The sequence below is a fragment of the Octopus sinensis genome, linkage group LG10, assembly GCF_006345805.1.
Source record: "Octopus sinensis linkage group LG10, ASM634580v1, whole genome shotgun sequence".
Lineage (NCBI taxonomy): Eukaryota > Metazoa > Mollusca > Cephalopoda > Octopoda > Octopodidae > Octopus > Octopus sinensis.
The window spans coordinates 43,759,891-43,781,675 of NC_043006.1; the positions used below are offsets into that span (position 1 = coordinate 43,759,891).

The window sequence follows — 21,785 nt, forward strand, 5'->3', positions numbered from 1 at the left end:
ACTGCTATATAAATATTGAAGTCTTGCGACTTCGATGATCTTATGTGTTACACCAGAAACCTCATTCTTTCCTAGCTTTTTTTTTCCCTCTCTCTCTCTCTTTCACACGTTTTGGTTTTTTTTTTTTTTTTTTTTTTCTTCTTCTTTTTCTTGGTCAGGTGCGCTGTCTGCTTGAAATAAAACTAATTTATAGCACCGGTGCAGTGCAGCATTCAAATTTATGTCCACTAATCCAGCAACTATAAATATGAATGCTGGACAAGATATCACTAATGGCTGAAAAGCTTTGTAGATATAGATACACATACAAGAACAGGCAAGACACACACACACACACACATGGAGGAGACTAGACGGAAGAGCAAGAGAGAGCCAGTGTGTGTCAGAGAGAGAAAGAGATGTCTTAGTGATACTACCGATAACACCAGAAATATAACTGTCATTAGTGCTTGTGTTTATGTTTTCTAATTTGTTTATGCATTTTTTTTTTTAGTTTTATTTTCCTTATCTTCATTGGTACCAAAAAAAAAAGTGCACAAACAAAACCAAATGAAAAGAAATATTTGTGAAACAAAGATATCAACATAAAATTCAAGTAACTTGTTTGTTTGGGTTGTTGAAATCTTTTCCATTGATTACATTACTCCCTCCCCCTATCACCCACCCTCTTTCATTCTCATTTTTTTTTTTTTTTTTTTTTTTTTTGTTCTCTAATCAACATAAAACTCTGTGTCTTTCCCCTCCTGCTTCCGCAATTTTTCTCTCTCTTAACTTCAGGAGAGTAACTTTCTTCCTTCCCCTCTACACTGTGCATGTATCTCCAACAGACATACTTCTCTCTCTCTCTCTCTCTCTCCTCTTCCTAAGCTGACATGTAACGTTACAGCTAAAACAACCTGATAGCGTTATAAATACTGTATCTTTTCAGCTCTCTCTCTCTACAAAAGAGACAGAATAAAAGAGAAGAGACCGTAAAAGAAAGATTGAAAAAGAAAAAAAATGAGGAATATTAAAAACAAAAAAAAAAAAATGAAAGAAAGAAAAGACAAAGATTTAAAACACAAGCAGGAGCATTCAGTAAAGTTAATTGATATTAATTAGCATGATTGTCAAAATGTGATAACAGGTTCCCATACAAAGCTACTGGCAAGCACCCCCCCCCCTTCTCCAGTTTGTATTCTACATCATTGACGCTATCCTCTTCTAATTCTACAACAAGAACATTTCTAAATAAGCAAGAATAATTATTTGCAACACTGTCATGGGGAAACTCCGGTTTTAGAAGTGAGTAAATTGAAATGAATCCTACATCTTTAAATCACTACAGGAAAAAACACGAAGTCTTGTGCAGTGCCACATCAGTTCAATCACCGGATTGCTATTGGACATCATTGCTTCTTTCAAGGAAGGAGGAAGAGGAGGAAATGGTTCAAATGGGAATTGAAACCAATGAGTCTACATTATTATGGTGGGGTGGTGTTTAAAAGTTCGCTTCACAACAATGTTGTTATTATTATTATTATTATTATTAATTTTCCATCAAAGACGGCTTTGCCTTTCATCTTTCCAGGGTCAATAAAAATAAGTGCCAGACATGTACTGGGGTCCATACAATGGACCACACCCTCAACATTTTAGGCTTTGTGCTTATATCAGAAAGGATTATTGCCTCTGCCTTAGCAAAGGCAGAGGTATTGTTTTCAGTTGCATTTGTTTGTTTGTTTGTCCGTGGGCAAGATATCTCAAGAACTGCTGGATGGATTCAAATGAAACTTTCAGGGATGTCTGGCCTCATAACTGGCACAAACTGATTAGATTTTGGGATCGATCCAGTACTGGACATGGATTCTTGATTATTTTTCCTGTTTTTTTTTTTTACTTACTTTTTAAGATGGTCAGGTTCATTTTTAGTCTTCTCATTTGTGACAGCAGTCGAGTTTATTTCAGATATTCTAATTTTAAAAATCATCTCTGGCTAATTGTTGAGAGGACATAGGTGTTGCCTTGGCGGAGGTTTGCACTCTCTAAGAGCTCGTTATTATTATCATTATGACTACTGATGATGATTTCATTGTGGTCAACTTTAACTTTTGTCTTATTGGGTTAACTAAAATAAGTACCATTAAGTACTGGGGTCGATATAATTGACTAGTCCCCACCCCAAAATTTCAGATCTTGTGCCTACAGTAGGAAGGATCATCATCACTACCATCATCATCAGTAGTGATGGTGATGGTTGTGGTGGTTTCTAATTTAGACACAAATTTTGAGGGATAGGGCTTACTTCATAACATCAACTTGATCAGTACTTTATTCAATGAACCCAGAAGTGTTGAAAGGCAAATTTGACTAGGGATGGATATGAACTCAGAATGTAAAGAGCCAGAACAAATATCACAAGGCATGATGATTGCTTCAGACTTTAGCACAAGGTCTGAAATTTGAGGCAAGAACGTCTACCAAATCCACTGACAAGGGTCTGGTCAGCTCAAGGCTATAGCAGAAAACTGGACTGAACCCAGAACCATGTGGTTGGTAAGCAAGCTACTTACCAAGCAGCCACTCCTGCACATACGTACACTATATCTTATAAAGTGGCTTCAAATTGCTATAAAAGAGTCACTAAAGACTGAAGAGTGAGCATGACTAACTGCAAAACCTATGACTACAACCTCTTCATGATCAGAGTCCCACATCACTAATCATCAACCAAATGAATTGGGTCCTTAATATGTGGCCAAACTGAACCCTTTCTCTTGAGAATATATCACTCCATTCCAGTAGAGTCACAGCCACCACCAACAACAACAACAACAACACTACCACCACCGCTGTAGTAGGCATAGTCATGGTAGTTAAGTGAGTGGGGCGGGGAGAGGAAAGGTGACTAATTACCGAAAGAGCGATACACATATTTCGAGTGTGTGAAGCACTAATTGATGTGTTAAGAAATATAGGAATTTTTCTGGGCAGCTTGTCATCGTTAAATAGTGGTGCACACACGCATGTATATATGTGTGTGTATATACATATACATACATACATACATACATATTATATATATATATATATATATATATATATATATATATACACACACATTTACTGATGGAGCTGAACACATTTAGAATGACAAGGAGACAAGTTTAGCCACTTCAATGGTCGTTCGATCGAGGTTGGTGATTTGGTTAAACACAGGGTAATACAGTAAAGTCAGTCAAATGGACTGTTTGGCAGATCAATATAAGAACTGTCGCAAGCGCTGTGTGAGTGAGCATGAGTGTGGGTTTGTGTGTGTGTGATCAGCCAACAATGACCGACTTTTCCAATTGAACCATAACAACATGGGCTATGAGGTAGAAGGAAAGTTGAAGACAGCAAAATAAGTTCACTAAATTACTAGCATAGTGCCAAATAAAAGATTTGGAACAAACACGGGTATTATTAGTATAGACAAGAAATATTTTTTCTCCCTTTCCCCTCACCCTCTAGCTCTCATTTTTTTCTCTCTCTCTCACTCGCTCTCTCTTTCTCTCTTTCGCCATCCTTCCCTGCTCCTTCATCCCATTCATATTCTCTATTTCAAGTATCGCTACCTATCAAGCAATCAATAGTAGATAACCATATTCAAATTTGTTAAACCATATAACTACATTTTTCTCTTTCTCTTCCTCGAATGTTATTCATTCGGTTTGAACTGAACTTTGTGTGAATAAAGAAACAGACTCGTTAACTCATTCAGGTTAGAGTTGAGGGTCAATGATGAAAAACTGAAATCGAGAATGGTTTACACGATGATTGTAGCTACACAGTTGAAAACTACAAACTACGTCAGTTGTGTGGAGGCAGGGAGTGGGAGTGGGGAGGGGGCGATATACCAGACTCTAAGAAAAATGGTGATGCCTCCTTCTACTTTTACTTTCTCTCCCTCCCTGAAACTCTCTCCCTCCCTGAAACTCTCTCCCTCCCTGAAACTCTCTCCCCCCTCTCTCTCTCAGACATGTAACCTTTTACCACCTTTCTCATTAATTGGTCACACCCATGCCCCCCTCCACTCCTTTTCTTTCTTTCTTTCTTTTTTTTTTTCCTTCTATCACACTTCAACCCCATTAACATCCAAAAACACCTGTTATTTCTTCTCTGATCAAGTTCTCTGCCCAACATTTCAGAAATTCACTTTCTACCCCCACCACCTGTCCACTCACAGTACATAAATTTATTGCATTTGGTGAACTTTTGGCTATGTGGTAAGTAGCTTGCTTACGAACCACATGGTTCCGGATTCAGTCCCACTGCATGGCACCTTGGGAAAGTGTCTTCTACTATAGCCACAAGCCAACCAAAGCCTTGTGAGTGGATTTGGTAGGCGGAAACTGAAAGAAGCCCGTTGTATATATGTGTGTGTGTGTGTGTGTGTGTGTTTGTCCCCCCACCCCCAACATCGCTTGACAACTGATGCTGGTGTGTTTACATCCCCCATAACTTAGCGATTCAGTAAAAGAGAATCGATAGAATAAGTACTAGGCTTACAATGAATAAGTCCTGGGGTCGATTTGCTCGACTAAAGGCGGTGCTCCAGCATGGCCACAGTCAAAATGACTGAAACAAGTAAAGGAGTAACACACATACACACACACAGTACATAAACACTGTTGCCACCCCCACCCCACCATCAAACATACTGCTAATGCAAGCAATTCCATCTCTCACCACTACAGTGCAATGCTAAAGCCAACCATATATTGCTACCACAAACACTTAGTACCAAGACCACTGTCCCTACTACTATAATTCATCATGGCCAGAGACCACTTCCATAATGTAAGTCCACTGTCCAGCAATTCAGAGCTTCTAAATAATTTAAATGAATGCTGCTAGTCATGTGGTTGTACGTGCTTACATGTATGTTCAGGTTTGAGGATGTGTGTGTGTGTGTATATATATATATATATATTAGTTCATATGTTATGTGCATGTACACACACACACACTAAAGATGAATGTACATTTGAATTAAGTGTATACTTTAGTGTGTGTGTGTGTGTATGTGGCTAAGTTCATACCTGTATGCGTTGAAAGAGCATGTGGATGTGTGAACCAAGTTATCAGTCTGTATGTATTAGAGCACACACAGGCACACAATCACACCCACGCATAGAGAAACACACACACATACACACACACACATCGTTGGATATGCTGATCTATGGCAGAGTTGATTGATTAGTACAGAAGTGATGATCAAGCTTCGCTTAACAGCCAATTGGCAGAAATTTCAAAACATAAAAGGCCACTTGACCATTTCAAACCTCACTGATGAAACCTAATCAATTCAATATAATCTTGTTTTATAATATTTTATTCTTTAGAAATTAGCAGATAGATAAAGAAACTGGAGAGTGAGGTGGGAAAGAGGGCAGGAGGAGTGGGGGAGAGGGGGAAGAGGAGAGCAATGGTTAGGTAGAGGAGAGCAGTGGGTAGATGCTGTAGTGGGGTGGAGGTAGTGTGGGAGGTGCAGGAGGGTGGGGAGAATATGGTTGAAATTAAAAATGTCTTTTGATTTTATATTGAAACAGATGGTGACAGAGAAAGGATAGACTCATTTCATCAGTGTCTTATAAACATAAAGGGTAATTATGTATTAGTCAGACTGATGCTCTCATCTTGGTTGTTGCTTTCATTACATTTCAGTTGTGTGTATCGCAGCCATTTTTCAGGTGCCTTGTGATTGATTCACCTTGGCGTCTTGCCTGAGATTGAACTTAGAACCTTTAGGTAATTGCAATGCATTAATCAACACCTTTATCCACTATGCTTTGCCTGTAAGCAGTATTAAGAGTGAATTTTTAAGGTTTACAAGCCTCCATTGATGTCTTATATCGGTTCTCAACTGTTCGGATAATACAACTCTGTATTTTCTGAGATGAGGAATTTTTCATATTATGTATTAGTTGTGAAAGCAACAAGATGAAGACACTGCTCCTATTAATAAATAATATTAAAAAAATTTCATCTCAGAAATACAGGATTATAGAAAAGGTACTGTTTCTCCCACCTGGATTTGAACATGAAACGACTAAATTGTGAAATATATTTATGATTGAGAAAGAATTTCTACATTGATTTCTTTTTTTTTTTTTTGTTTCATTCTAACAATTTTCTTTAAAGACGAAATATGATCACAACCAATAATTTTAACTCATTTAAAAGAAAAAAAGAATAAGAAAACAGAAAGAAATGTAAAGACCAAAACAAAGTAAAAAGAACTATATGTGCATCTAAAAGGGAAAGAAATAGAAAATGGATTGAAAGGAATAAATGGAGATATATTTAAAGAATGAGATAGAAAGGAAGTGGAGAAAGATGGGAAGCGAAAGTAAAAGAGGACACTTGAGAGAATGATGATAGATCAGCCAAATAGATAGATTGGATGAAAACAAAAAGAAGAGGAGAAAACTGAAAACAGCAATAACCTTGTATCTTCAATCTATCTATCCCTGTGTATACACACGCACATATATTATCCTTTATAATACTTTTTCTCCCTGGTGAATCTTTGACAATGTCATATATCCACAAATGGCGTGTGTATTCCCATGGTCCAAACTGCACATCGCTTTACGGTGATAACTGTCAGGGCAATAGAGAGAAAGAACAAAAGCAATTCTGGGTCGATCAGACAGATCAATGGCAACCTGATGACACTAGAAGTGAGATGGTGTGTGGTCAGTCCCCCCACCTTCGCCTCTCTCATTCTCTCTCTCTCTCGCACACGACTTAGTGGATGCCATTGATAAATAGAATATACTTCTGTTGAATCACTGTGACCCATACAAAATGAAAGGGTTTATTCATTCAATAAAATGAAGGTGTAGAAATCGAGATTAAATGCACTGAAGCCATTGCCTCATCAAGGGTAGTGACTGTGTTTAAAGATACAGATACAGATGCATGCATACATAAATGCACAATCACACACATACATATACACAAAGCCACACACACATGCATATATACAAAACAAAAGGGTTTGCTAACAGAGCCACAAGATCCCAAATTTAGGTGGATGTGTATAACTACTGATATCAATCATCAATACCTGGAAACTGCTTGATTTTTATCAACCCTGAGAGGTTTAAAAGTAAAGAGAGCCTTCACAGGATTTGATCTCTGAACATAAAACAACCTGGATAAATACTGCAAGATAATCTAATCTGTTTGTGTTGCTTTACCTATTCTGCCAGTGAGCCAAGTACAGACTCTGTTTTATCTTTTTCTTCAGTTTTCTTTTTGGTTTTTTTTTTGGTTTTTTTTTTGTGAAATAAAGAAATAAATTTCCTACATCATCATTCTCAATAATGTAAGTCACTGATTGATAGTTAATATTTACCAGTGGATTTCAGCCAAACTCAAATAACTACTTAAGAAGTACTTAAATTTTTCTATTGATCACCCCCCCCCCGCCCGCCATCACCACCAACACCACCTTTCCCCCCACTTCTTTCTCTCTCTCTCACTCTCTCTCTCTGTTCTCGCAATTATCTGGCACCTAACATTCATAGCTTATATGAATCTGCAAAAACAGGAAAATGCATTTCTGAAAAATATGAACACAACTATTTTAAAGCTAGGTGCCCATGTTCGACTGCCAATCCGTTAATTGTAAAGGGAGATATTAAGAGCACACATTCAGGCTACACAACATAAATTAGACAACACAGAGAAACATCTCGCCGAAAATACATGATGCAAAGCCATTGGTAACATCTAAAAGTAATCCTACTTGCTCCACACGTAATGGTTTAGTTTTTAATTCCTCATGGAAAGTTGCTAGTTATGTAATATTACACTTTAATGATCATACATAGCTAGAACACATATATGGTGCTACAGTGTCATCAATAATGGCTATAAAGAGCTTGAAACATTTGCCAATCGACTCCACATTACCTGTATAGACAACTAGTAATACTTACATAGAGTATTAGCAACATTTGTACAGATACGTAGCTACAGTTATCAAAGGGATATTTAATTTTACATATAAAATGACGCCGCATTTCCATAGAAAACTTCCCACCACTTAGTGAAAATCTCTGTTTAAACAACAATTGCAACAATACGAAAGGCTAAAACCAACTTTACGATTCACTTCCACTAATTTAACCATTTTATTTCTTCCCTGCTTCCAAAACATTAACAGTGTTTGGACTGCTGGATACTGAGAGGAAATAATTTATAATTTCCTCTTTTGAAATTGATCTTCTGAAGTTCTCATATTGGATAGGAGTTTAGACGGAGTAAACTAATGGTCAATTAAAATTGGGAATATATCTAAGAAATATTTACACAGTTCCCGAGAGTTTTACACCATGGCTCCTCCCCTCTCCCACATAATAAATATGCTTTAATATTCACAAACAACATAGATACACATACAGAGAAAGAGAGAGAGAGAGAGAGGAGAGAGAGAGAAAGAGAGAGAGAGAGAGAGAGCTGGACTCACATACACACATTCTACACACATTCAAGCAACACAGACAAAAACACAATATAATATATGTATGTATATATTTGTGTGTGTATGAGTGTGATGTGGTGTGTATGTGTATATAATATATAACCATACCTATATTATATATGTACACAGAGAGAAATATGGATGTAAAAGAAGCTCAAATTATCTGGAAATTTTATTTACGCCAGGCTGCATTCATTGGTTTGGAGTTCAAATATAAATTATTCCCAACTCTGTGTGTGTGTGTGTGTGTGTGTGTGTGTGTGTGTGTATCTGTGTGTGAGAGAGAGAGAGAGAAAGAGAGGGGTAGAGATAGATAGACAGAGAGAGAGAGAGTGCGTGTGCACACAGATCTGAAATCTCTCTCTCTGTGATGTGTGTATATCATTCTAATATATACTTCTCTCTTCGCTAGATAAAGTTAGATGGATCTACAGAATGTTGTATCATTCATTACTACTCCCACCATTCTCTTCTCATCTGTGGAGCTTATTATACTGAGATCTAATCACACACTATTCTCATTTGTCTTACGATGGAAGGGGAGACGTTATATATCAAGCAAAGCACCAAAGTGGAAGAATCCTTCGCATGTCTCCTGACACGTTACATTCCGAGTTCAAATCCCACCGAGGTCAACTTTGCCCTTCACTCTTTTGTGGGGAGGGGAGTCTATAAATTATGTAGCAGATAGCCACTGGGGATCAATGTGATCAACTAACACCCCCACCCCACCAAATTTCAGGCCTTATGCCTGATTTATACATAAAAAAACAATACAGGAATAATAATCGTTTGCTTAGCAAGCTTACATCACAACCACTTGGCTATGGGTTTGCAAACACCTTATCAATGGAATTTTGTAGATAGACACTCTTAACACTTTTACTTGTTTCAATCATTTGACTGTGGCCATGTTGGAGTACCGCCTTTAGTCGAGCAAATCAACACCAGGACTTATTCTTTGTAAGCCTAGTACTTATTCTATCGGTCTCTTTTGCCGAACTGCTAAGTGACGGAGACATAAACACACCAGCATCGGTTGTCAAGCAATATTGGGAACACAAACGCAGACACACACACACACACACACACACACACACACACACATACATATATATATATATATATATATATATATATATATATAGATAAATACATATATATAAATACATATATATGACAGGCTTCTTTCAGTTTCCATCTATCAAATCCACTCACAAGGCTTTGGTCAGCCCGAGGCTATAGTAGAAGACACTTGCCCAAGGTGCCACGCGGTGGGACTGAACCTGGAACCATGTGGTTGGTAAGCACGCTACTTACCACACAGCCACTCCTACGCCTATATGAATTAAAACTGAATACTTCTATCAGGGTTGGGTAGGGCTATATTGGAAAGATGGAGAAGGTTTCAATTTTAAAACAGAATCACACAATTACAGTTATGTTTTGTGTTTTAAACATACTTTACACCAACATGGACATACACATACGCACACACATCTGTAAGTGAAGACAATGTATTCATTAGCTGTTAATTCTTTTGAGATCAAGAAACATATTTATAAATATTGTGTTGTATTGGAAAAGACTAATGAACAACACTTAACTCCCACAATGCCACAAAAAGGAGTGGAGAGTTATTCAATTTCATTAGCAAATATTTAGATTTTCTTGAAGAGGTTAGCAAAAGTTATCAAGAGAGAATGTAATGCATAAATAAATGAATGAATGAATGAATGGAATAAAAATCCTTGTGCAAAAACACACTTTTGTTTGAATCAGCAAGCACATATTCTAGTTCTAGCTGATGAGAGGAAAAATTTCCTTGTTTTTTCTTTTTCCTTTCCCATAAAATAAAATATTAAAAAAAAACCAAGCAAATAAGAAAAACATCACTCTTCATCACTTCGTTTTATAAATGGAGACTTGTGATGTCAGCACGTTGAAAGGATGCAAAATGTGTGATAGAAACCTATGGTTATCATTTGTGTGTGGTAAATATACCATGCTAATGATAGGGTTTATGTCTTAATGCTTGTAGCACCTCTTAACTGACAAAAATATGGTGCCAACTGATGTGGTTACAAAATTGGTATTTACTGAGAGCTATGATGTGATATATCTGGGCAAGGTGGGCCATTAAAAATAGAATGATGGCAGGGGAAGAAGGAGGGGGGAAGGAAGGTGGAAAGCAAGAAAGAAAGAAAGAAATAGTACTTTTAGCTTGGAATAGGAAGCAAAAGGTTGCTGACAACTAACACTGATTGGGTGTTTAATAACAAAAATACTGACTAATGATTCAAGTTTCTTCATGTTACAATAATGTAAGGCAGTAATAACCCTTTCTACTGGAAGCACAAGGCCTTAAATTTGGAGGAAGCGATTAAGTCGATTACACTGACCCCAGTTCATAACTGGTTCTTAATTTATCCACCCCGAAAGGATGAAAGTAAAATCAACCTCAACGGAATTTGAACTCCGAACGTAGCGACAGACAAAATACCGCTGAGCATTTTGCCCAGAATGCTAAATGTAAGGAAGTAAGGACCTGTACAGCCAAAACTTTGTAAAATTTCTAATAGTTTCATCATTTAAAAGGGTTGGATAGAAGTTTTATTTTCCAGATTAGATATTAATGATGGTCTCGAATTTGGTACAAGGCCGCCAGCAATTTTGGGGAAGGGGGTAAGTCGATTACATCAACCCCAGTGCTCAACTGGTACTTATTTTATCGACTTCAAAAGGATGAAAGGCAAAGTCAACCTTGGTGGAATTGAGCATACAGATAGACAGACTGATTGGCTTCCGAGCCGGTGGCATGTAAAGAGCACCATTCAAACGTGATCATTTCCAGCGTTGCCTTACTGGCACATGAAAAACATTCAAGCAAGGTCACTGCCAATGCCGCTTGACTGGCTCCTGTGCAGGTGGCACATCAAAAACATCACTTGAGCATGGCTGTTGCCAGTACCACCTGACTGGCCCTCATTTCAGTAGCACGTAAAATGCACCCACTACACTCCCGGAGTGGCTGGTGTTAGGAAGGGCATCCAGCTGTAGACACTCTGCCAGATCAGATTGGAGCCTGGTGCAGCCATCTGGTTCACCAGTCCTCAGTCAAATCGTCCAATCCATGCTAGCATGGAAAGCGGACGTTAAACGATGATGATGATGAGGAGGAGGAGGAGGAGGAGGAAAGTCTCCAAGTGGTCAAACAATCTGTGAGCAAAAGCAGCTAAATCTCCCTCAAATAACACCCAACTGTCTTGAATATGAAAAGAACTTATCAGTATAGTTCTACATGTGCTTTGAAAGAAGGATGCCGATGAAAGGATGGCCATGATCAGAATGCTTTTGATCATAGTTGTACTCAATCATGGATTGGCTGAATGCTAAACAACTAACATTGACAACAAATAGTTTCCGGTCAGTTTTCAATAACCAATCTTAATCCACTCAGTCCACAGTAATTAATAAATTGTATACAAATAAATCAGAGAGTTACTTCGATGATGGACATTAAAGCCACCAAAAATATTAGTCTGTGATGTAACTAAGTCTAAATTAATACCAAAATCTCTATTTAAATCACCTGATCACCGGGGGGCTATTAGATTATTTATCTCGTATGAAACAAGTTTAAAAAGAATTACCAAAGAAATTAATTGCCATTTTAACTGATGAACTCACCTCCCCACTCCCTTGCCTCCACTCCACTCCACCCCACTTCACTTCACTTCACTTCACTTCACATACCACCCTCTCATCATCTACATAGAGGTAAAACAGTAATCTTTATACTGGTTTAAACATTCAGAGAAGAAACCGACAAAAATAATTATAAATGAGCCATAGGAGATAATTCCAATTCTAAAAATTCAAAGAATGAAAAGAGAAAAGACAAACAATAGGAACTGCATAAAAGTGTGTACTAAGTAACTCAGGAGGAGGAGGTGGTGGAGGCAGAAGAAGAAGAGAAGCAGTGAGGAGTGTGAAAAGCAGGCTGAGTGCAGCAATGAATAGACTGCAACTGTTGTTGATAGATCAACTGTTGTCAACTATCATTCTACAATGATTAAAAAACAATCTGTCATTCTAAATTTGAAAATACTTAAGATATAATCTAGGTCTTGATGCTTAAATCAATTCTGGGGTGATGAATAATCTCCGTAATCTTCACCCAAGACAGCTTCAGTCAACTCGATGCAAACTGCCACTTTAAATTGATTCTCAAAATCCCTTTCAATCATTAAAACAACAGCCATGGTTTGAAATATTGGGTTTGTGACAGGAATATCTCTAAGAAAAACAAATCTGTAAAAAAATAGCCCTCCATTATAGCCAGACCTATGACACCAGATGGAGTTTAAAGCTACAAGTTAAACATACTTTTCTTAAAGAAAAAAAAAATACATGTATTCAAAATGTTGTTAATAGTATGAATTAGTCTGGCATCAGATCTAAACATAACTCCAACACTGAAGTCATCACATGTACAAGATTTTTCTTCAACAGGTAATTAATATTAAGATTCATATTTACATTCAGTAGATACAGACAACGCCATATATAAAATTGAAGACAAAATAATTATCATAAGACTTGGTTGGAACTAATGATGGAAGTTCTGTTAATGATCACGTTCTTCAGAAACTGCTGGAATTTTCTGCAGCAATCAACAAACCTTGTTAGCTGCTTAACAATGGAAAAGAAATTTGCTAAAAATGTACAAATCCTTTTCTGATTCTGGGATTAATGCAGGCAATACATTAGCTCTATTTTAAAAATGACAAAAAATGTATTTCTCAATAGACATATTTCTCAAATATTTAAAGAAAAAATTCAGACACAGTTGTCAAATAGACACTGTACCGATACATTAAGAAAATACTTGATATTTTATCTGCGAATTTTTAGAAGACATATGATTTTACTTATGTAATACTATATAATACAATTCTACCATATATATTCAAAGATTTGTTTCCTCAGACTTCTATTAGTCTGTTTAAGTATAACTACTGGTAACAACTGTAACGAAAAATAACTATTCTCACAATATATATACGTACATACATACACACATACAAATCCATACCAGTTTATTTTCCTTACTGTAATAACTCCTAATGTTTCATGATCTTAGAATTAGTCCTTTCAAAGTTGGTCTATCCTTCTTCTGAATCATATTGAAGTTTCAGAAAATTGCACTAGCTCCCCTCCAGCTTATCAGCTTTACAATGCCATGATTCTGGGTCATACAACTACAATAATTACCAATAGTACTTCTATACTATCACCAATTCCACTACTATGAATACAGACTATATCATAATTACAAATTTAAGCAAAATTCCTTGTGTGCCATCTCTTTCATCTTATCTGAATAAAATCTACAAGTCGTCTATACATTTTGACGGCAATACACTTTTAAGAATTCATTTAAAACAACTATTATCTGCTTGCCATTCATTTATACTCTATAATTCATATAAATTTGATTGGCAAAAATTACTATCTCACTTGCAAGTACTTATGTTAGCTAAGAACTTAACTACAATATGTCTGTACCTGTCGATGGTTATTGCTTAACGCATACTTCAAATTTTTACCCAATTAATAATAACAGGTGGCGAAATCAAATTTCTACAAAGATCCATTTCACAACAAATGTGTCCTAATCATGAATATTTCACTTAAACACACACACCTCATTCAAGTAATTACAAATGAAAAGATAGAAAGAGATAGAGACTATATCTCATGTACTATGTTGCGTGTAGATACTAATTGAAAATTTTACATATAATTCATTAGTAATTTTCATATCTCAGATTTCTATAAGATTTTTAAATTTCACTAACAAATTTTAATTAAAATATGTGGTGGAATAGCAAAACTGTTACTTTTTGATTATATATTTGATACAAATGCAATATTGATCCTACTTGAATTAAGTTATTATATTAATATTTTCAATATCTAAATATCAAGTGTTACTTTGCAAAAGATGGATATTGCTCAGGATATTTTAAATAAATAAAGACAAAACTTTCATTTGAGATTCTTCAGTGAAATACTGGCGGAATATTGTGAACACATGCTCATATATAGTAAGGTAGACATTAACCACATACATTGCATATATTCTACAAATGTTTGAGATTTTTCTAACGAACACCCATGTATGCATGCACACACTCATATCTCTTCATATATTCTTTCATCACACTGAAATTTTGATGGGTTCCGAAAAGTAGAAAAAAAGAAACTATAAAGGCATGAAACAAAAAGCAGAAGAATAAAAGGAAAAAGGAAATTTATGTGTAAATACAAGATTGTATACATATATATATATTGATTGAATTATAGCACAAGATGTGCGAACAAAAGCCAGTGGTAGTGGAATTTATTATAAGCTAGAGGCAAGAGTCTTTTTGTTGGCAATTTTATTGTTTCTTAGACGAAACCATCACAACCATAACCAGCACAACTAACCTCACCTGCTTGATGCTTAATTTAATTTTCATCTTACTTATTCATGCAGTTTTCTCATAAAAATTTAATTATACAGTCATATCTATAAAACAAAAAAAAAAAGAAACCAAACAACCAAAAAAAAAAAACAAAAGCAAAAAGGAATTTTGAAAGAAATCAAATACAGGCTTTGACAATATGTGGTTCTTGGAAAGATTTAATTTACCCAAAAAACATCAGCAACTAGTTTTCTGTTGAAAGAAAGACAAACTCTGTGTCTGTATAATAAGTCAAAGAACTAGTGAGAAGAATAGCAGGCAGTAAGAGACCACAATTCCTCATGTCTTGTAACAAGCCATCAATCTCACAAAAGAAAATAATCCTTATAGGAAAAAAAATAATAATAATAACAGAAGAAGTAAGATAGAAAAATTGATATAAATCAATGATAAAATAGAAAAGATTCAAAACAAATTGTTAAATATTCTATAACTCACCCCCCCCCAAAAAAAAAACAAACAAACAAAAATGAGAAAAATTGCTAAGAAATAAAGAATGATTGATATAGATTAAAAAGAAAATAATACCAAGCTGTTACTAATTAATAAATATTTATATCAGGTACACACATATGTATGCATGTATGTTTGTGTGTAATGAATGTGTGTGTGTGTGTGTGTGTGTGTGTGCGCGCGTGCGTGTAAAAAAGAGAAATGGCATAGCTGAACAGTTAAGAATTTCGTTTTGTAATCATGATGCCTTGGTTTCAATCCTACAGCATGGTATCAGAGGTAAGTGCCTTTTACCACAGCCTGTGGTTGAGTTACACCGTGCTAATGAAATAAACAAATGGAAACTATAAAGAAGCCTGTTAGATGTACTGCACCCTGCAATTCAAAGCACTAACTCTCTCAAAGTGTGACACTGAATTGGCCTGAGAACTGTGTTACGTGTACAAACACCTAAGGTATACTCAGCCACTCATACTTCAACTGATCAAACAACTGGCCCAGTTAACACTGAAAGATATCCAGTTACTTATACACACGTGTGTGCATATATGAGCATAATATATATTCATGTGTGTATCCCAGCTTTAGATTAATTACACTGTGTCCTTGCATGCTGTAAGAGGCAAAGGAAGTACCTGTAGGAAGGGCATCTGGTCATAAAACGGTGCCACAGAAAGCCCATCTAATCTATGTCAGCATGGAAAGCTTGATGTAAATAGACAGTGATGGTGATTATCATTATTATTATTAAGGTGGCAAGCTGGCAGAATTGTTAGTGCACCAGGCAAAATACTTAGTGGTATTTCGTCTGCTGCAGCATTCTGTGTTCAAATTCCACCGTGGTCGACTTTGCCTTTCATCCTTTCAGGGTCGATAAATTGAGTGCCAGTCGAGTTCTGGGGGGGTCGATGTGATCGACTGTACCCCTCCCCACGAAAGTCCAGGCCTTGTGCTCATAGTAGAAAGGATTATTATAAAGGTAGCAAGCTGACAGAATCGTTAGCATGCCGGGTGAAATGCTCAGCAGTATTTCGTCTGCCGTTACATTCTGAGTTCAAATTCCACCATGGTCAACTTTACTTTTCATCCTTTTGGGGTGATAAAATTAGTACCAGTTATGCATTGGGGCTGATGTAACTGACTTAATCCCTTCTCCCAAATTTGAGGCCTTGTGCTTCCAGTAGAAAGGATTAATAATTATCATTGTTAAGCCAGCAAGCTGGCAGAATCGTTTGCGCGCTGGGCGAAATGCTTAGCAGTATTTCATCCGTCCTTACATTCTGAGTTCAAATTCTGCCGGGGTCGACTTTTGCCTTTCATCCTTTCGGGGTCAATAAAATAAGTACCAGTTAAAACTTGGGGGTCAGTGTAACCAACTTACCCCTTCCCCCAGTGCCCCCCTCCAAAAAAAATTGGTGCCCTCGTGACAAAATTTGAATCCATTATTATTGTTCTTTTTATAATTATTATGGTAGTGGTAGTGGTGGTGGTATTAGCAGTTGTTTCTGTAGAGTGTGCAAGTAGAAATAGTGAAGAATGGTAAAGCCTTTCGACACAGTATCGGAAATAGTTGAATTGAACTTTTCACACAATGTTCCTGAAGCAAATATCAGTTAAAAGAGCCAAGTTTTAGATGGTCGTGTGCTCCTGACAGCCTCACATTTACACAGAACAATGCTTTTCCAACCACACAGAACACAGGCAACATTGTTGGTCAATGAATCGAATGCGTCAGACAAATCTCAACCGAAACCAGTGTCCATTGCATAGAAGAGTCGTTGTGTTCACATCTTAATAGAATATAATAATTAAAGCAAAGAAAAAGAACAGTAGGAGCAGACAGGCATCTTTGCATTTCCAATGATGGAACCAAACAAGCAGGTACACATATATATATATGCATCGAGTTTAATGTGAGAGAAAGTGAGGAAGCGTCGATAAAGAAAGAGAGAGGGGGAGAAAGAGACAGATACATATACAGCGTATGAGAGAGAAAGAGAAAGATGCTGCGTATTATACAAAGGCAGACACAGAGGTTGTGGCTGTAAATACTATCGAATGAAGGGTTAAGAGGATAGTCTTGAGGAAACAAAGAAAAATACTGTATGGCAATGCAATGAGAAGCAAAAAGTAACATTTAAGCATTCTTTGTTTATGATTTGCTTGTGTGAAGAGAGATTACCTGAGTATTAGCAGATATAGGTTTCAATAAGAAGAGAAAGTATTATCCTTATAGGCATTGCGTAGAAATACCTCTGTGTGTTTGTGTGTGCATGTGTGTTATACACATAGGTGTATCCAGATAAACATACACATGTATATCTTCACTTGTATGTATGCATATGGGATTATGTTTGTGTTTAGACCAGTTGCTGAAATTGGCGTCAATTTCTCTCTCTCTCTATCTCTTTCTCTCTCTCTCTTACACAAACACAAAGGAGTTTAAAAATGAGGGAAAAAGAACTCGGTACATGAAGTAGAGTATATGTATATAAAACCTTTTATTTGCTTAGAATGCAACAAAAGTTGCTCAACACACTCATGACCACGTTGGATAAGAGTATCTTGACATAAAATGCTCAATGATCGAATAACTACTTAATATTTATTTACAGCTAATAAATAAATAAATAAATAAATACACCCACAAAATCAGCAAATGCTATCCCACTGCTTGATAAAGATCTTCTTTTCATCACTCCATAGCTTTTGACTCTCCACACCAAATCTCAAATTTGCTTTTGTTAAATCTATCCAACTAAATGACATCAACCTCATAAGATAGTTGAAATGGATTTAAACTGGACTTCCAGATCACAAGCAACGACAGGTAGACAAAAAACCTGATAGTTTGGATCTCAAAGGAGATGCAAAACAGACAAAACATGTCAACAAGCATTTCAATAATATTATGAAACTAACAATGTCGTTTAGTTTTGTTTGTTTTCCAAAACCATTTCATTGTTTTATGAGATGGCTTCTTTTTCTTTTTCTTTTTTTTTACATCTCTCCATTAATTCCAATCATAATTTGCTGTGAGCATATTGAGCCATTCTTAATTTGGTGAAGTCTTTCCTCAGGTTCCATGTCTCTATGCATCTATCACAAGAGACTGGCGGATGGACATATTGATTGCGAACTCATCTCTTTAAACACGATACCAAGGTGGCAGGGTTTTCACCTTTGACTACCGATACGTCGTATATGGACAAACTAATCGAAAAATTGACAGAAATATAATAATCCACTCCAAGCAGCCTTTGCAGAATCCCAAAAAGAATTTGGCTCTACAGAAAAGCTAGCAGCCAGCCATAACAAGTCAAGATGTAAAACTGACATGCAATATCAGTGTCTTAAAACCTATCTACCACTGTGCTACATGTTTCATTAGACTACATGATGCTGGTGCAGACAAATTTTAACTTAAAAGAAAAGGATGTAATACTTACACACATATATATGCATACATAAAAACACTGTATGTATGTATGTATGCGTAAGACTAGACAGCTCTCAAGCTAGTCAGCCCCTCTCGAACCATACAACCCATGCCAGCATGGGGAGCAGACATCAAACGATGATGATGAAGGTGTATGTGCATGTGTGTATGTGTGTGCGTGCGCGCACACACATGCCTATGCTCACACAGATGGCTGAGAACTATGCAAACTATGAACTAACCATGTTGGTTAAAATCTTCATAAGATATCAACACTTGTCAGAACATGTGCTCTTCATTGATCCTTGGAATTTTCAGGTTGTGGCTGATATTAATGCTGTGCAGCTCCAGGTTAGTCCTAATCAATCAACTCTATAATTTATAGCATTCCAGCCATGACCACACTGTCGCCACCCCCACCCCCACACACACCCCTATCACCTACCAAAGACCTTGCTTACGCATATCTAAGACAACATTATGCAAAATGTGCTTGTTACTTTAGGCATGTCAGGGTGTGATTTAAGAGGGAGATTTGTTGCTATTTCTAGCAAGCTGAGCACCTGTGTAGTGGCACCCGTCACTGGTCTGTATCATTGCTGTTACTCTTAAGGTAAGGGTGATGCCGAATATGATTCATATTGACAAAGAATTTACAATAACGAAGAGGTTTTTTAAGTGTTAGTCAGAGACATCCAACCAATCACACACACACACACCACACACACACACACACACACACACACACACACACAGAGAACTACAGTCATTAGAAAATTACAACACGGAGTCATCACTATGCCTGTTCTTGTGTGCACAGTTGTGTTTTTGTCTATGCATGCATGCACACACGTGCATGTGCATACATAAACGAAGAAATGAAACTTGTATGCCTTGAAATCCAGTTCCTGCATCTGAAGCATAACATAATGCATTTGGCCAAAATGCCAAAAAGGCAAAAAAAAAATCAAAAAAAAAAAGATTATGCACAAATACTTTCAATGCCAGCATAACTGGACTGTATATGCAGGCGTTTACATTTTAAACACACATTCCAAACAACAGTGTAATAAATTTTCATAAGAGACAAAAATCCAAGACTCTTTGTTTTATGAAAGCCTCCAAAAACTAACAGACAGGGCTAACATAACGAATTCTTTGAAGGATAATGTGTAAAAAAATGTTACAAGAGACATTTTTGTCTTTTTTTTTTTTTTTTTTTTTTTTTTTTTGCGAATTACAACCTAAAGAAATATCACCGTTTTACCAAACATAAATCTTAGTGCAGAATCCAATATGGGAAAGTAACATTGCCAGGCATATTTTTTTAAGAGTTTAATTTGAAGCAAATACTTTTCCCATAAATTGAAATTTGAAAATATTACTCAAAAATGTAAGTGCATAAAACATATGAATGCAATTTCGTGTGTGTGTGTGTGTGTGTGTGTGTGTGTGTAATACATAATCTTCAATTTAATGCTTACTTTTCCATATTTGCACGATAAAATATAAATATGTAATAATATATATATATATATATATATATATATAATATATATATATATATATATATTGGTGCAGGAGTGGCTGTGTGGTAAACAGCTTGCTTACCAGCCACAAGGTTCCGGGTTCAGTACCACTGCATAGCACCTTGACAAGTGTCTTCTATTATAACCTCGAGTTGACCAAAGCCTTGTAAAAGTGGATTTGGTAGACAGAAACTGAAAGAAGCCTGTCATATATGTATATCTATATATATATGTGTGTGTATGTTTGTGTTTGTCCCTCCACCATCACTTAACAACCAATGCTGGTGTGTTTATGTCCCCCATAACTTAGTGGTTGAGCAAAAGACATCAATAGAATAAGTACTAGGTTTACAAAGAATGAGTTCTGGGGTCGATTTGTTTCGACTAAAGGCAGTGCTCCAGCATTGCTGCAGTCAAATGACTGAAACAAATAAAAGAGTAAAAGAGGGTGTGTGCATGCGTGTGTGAAGGCAAGCAAGTGTGCCTCACTGCCTTCACATCACACAGTAGTTGTAAACAAGAATGATTATCATCATCATCACCACCAGCACACATACAGTGTCATTTTGCTTCCAATCTTCTGTAAAAATGTGTCTCACCATGGGAAAATATTACAGTTCTTGAAAATAGTTAAGGGTTAGCAACAGGAAGAGTATTCGGCCGCAGAAAAGTTGCCTTGACAAATTCCATCTGAACTATGCAAATAGGGGAACGTGGACACTAAAATGAAAAAGATGACGATGATGATGATGATGATGGTATTGTCGTGTGCATGTGAATGTGTGTGGAGATACTGAAGAAAACTGAAAAAAGTTGTGACTACTTGTGAGATTTGACCATTGCATCTACTACAAAAAATATGGGTACATTAACACACATACCAAAGCAACATTATAGCTTCAGTGATATACTAGTGACCAGTCAAGAGGGTCACCAGTCCCAATAATATTTATTTTATATTTCAGCATCATTTAACATCCCTTTTTTCCATGCTGGCATGGTTGGACAGTTCAACAAGGACAAGCTGGAAGTCTCTGCCAGGTTCTATGTCTGCTTTGGCACAGTTTCTACAGCTGGCCCTTCCTAATGCTAACTACATATACATACATACATACATACATACATACATACATACATACACATGTATATATATATATATATATATATATATATATATATATATATATATATATATATATATATATATATATATATATATATATATAAGAACATTAATACTCATGAGAAATATTAATGTTTGTGGCCACAAGCTATATATATATATATATATAAATAGCTTGTGGCTA

General features: G+C 36.3%; 1 protein-coding gene and 1 long non-coding RNA gene across 12 annotated transcripts in view; both read right to left on the minus strand.

The window, feature by feature from the left end:
• LOC115216522 (misshapen-like kinase 1) overlaps positions 1-21,785 on the minus strand; it is an 835,290-nt gene that overhangs the window by 262,882 nt on the left and 550,623 nt on the right. The window lies entirely within an intron of this gene.
• The window catches only part of LOC118765112, a 16,413-nt gene continuing 6,140 nt past the window's right edge, over positions 11,513-21,785 (minus strand). Inside the window, exon 3 of the long non-coding RNA XR_005000960.1 lies at positions 11,513-11,552. This is a non-coding gene — a long non-coding RNA (uncharacterized LOC118765112). The remainder of the gene's footprint in view (positions 11,553-21,785) is intronic.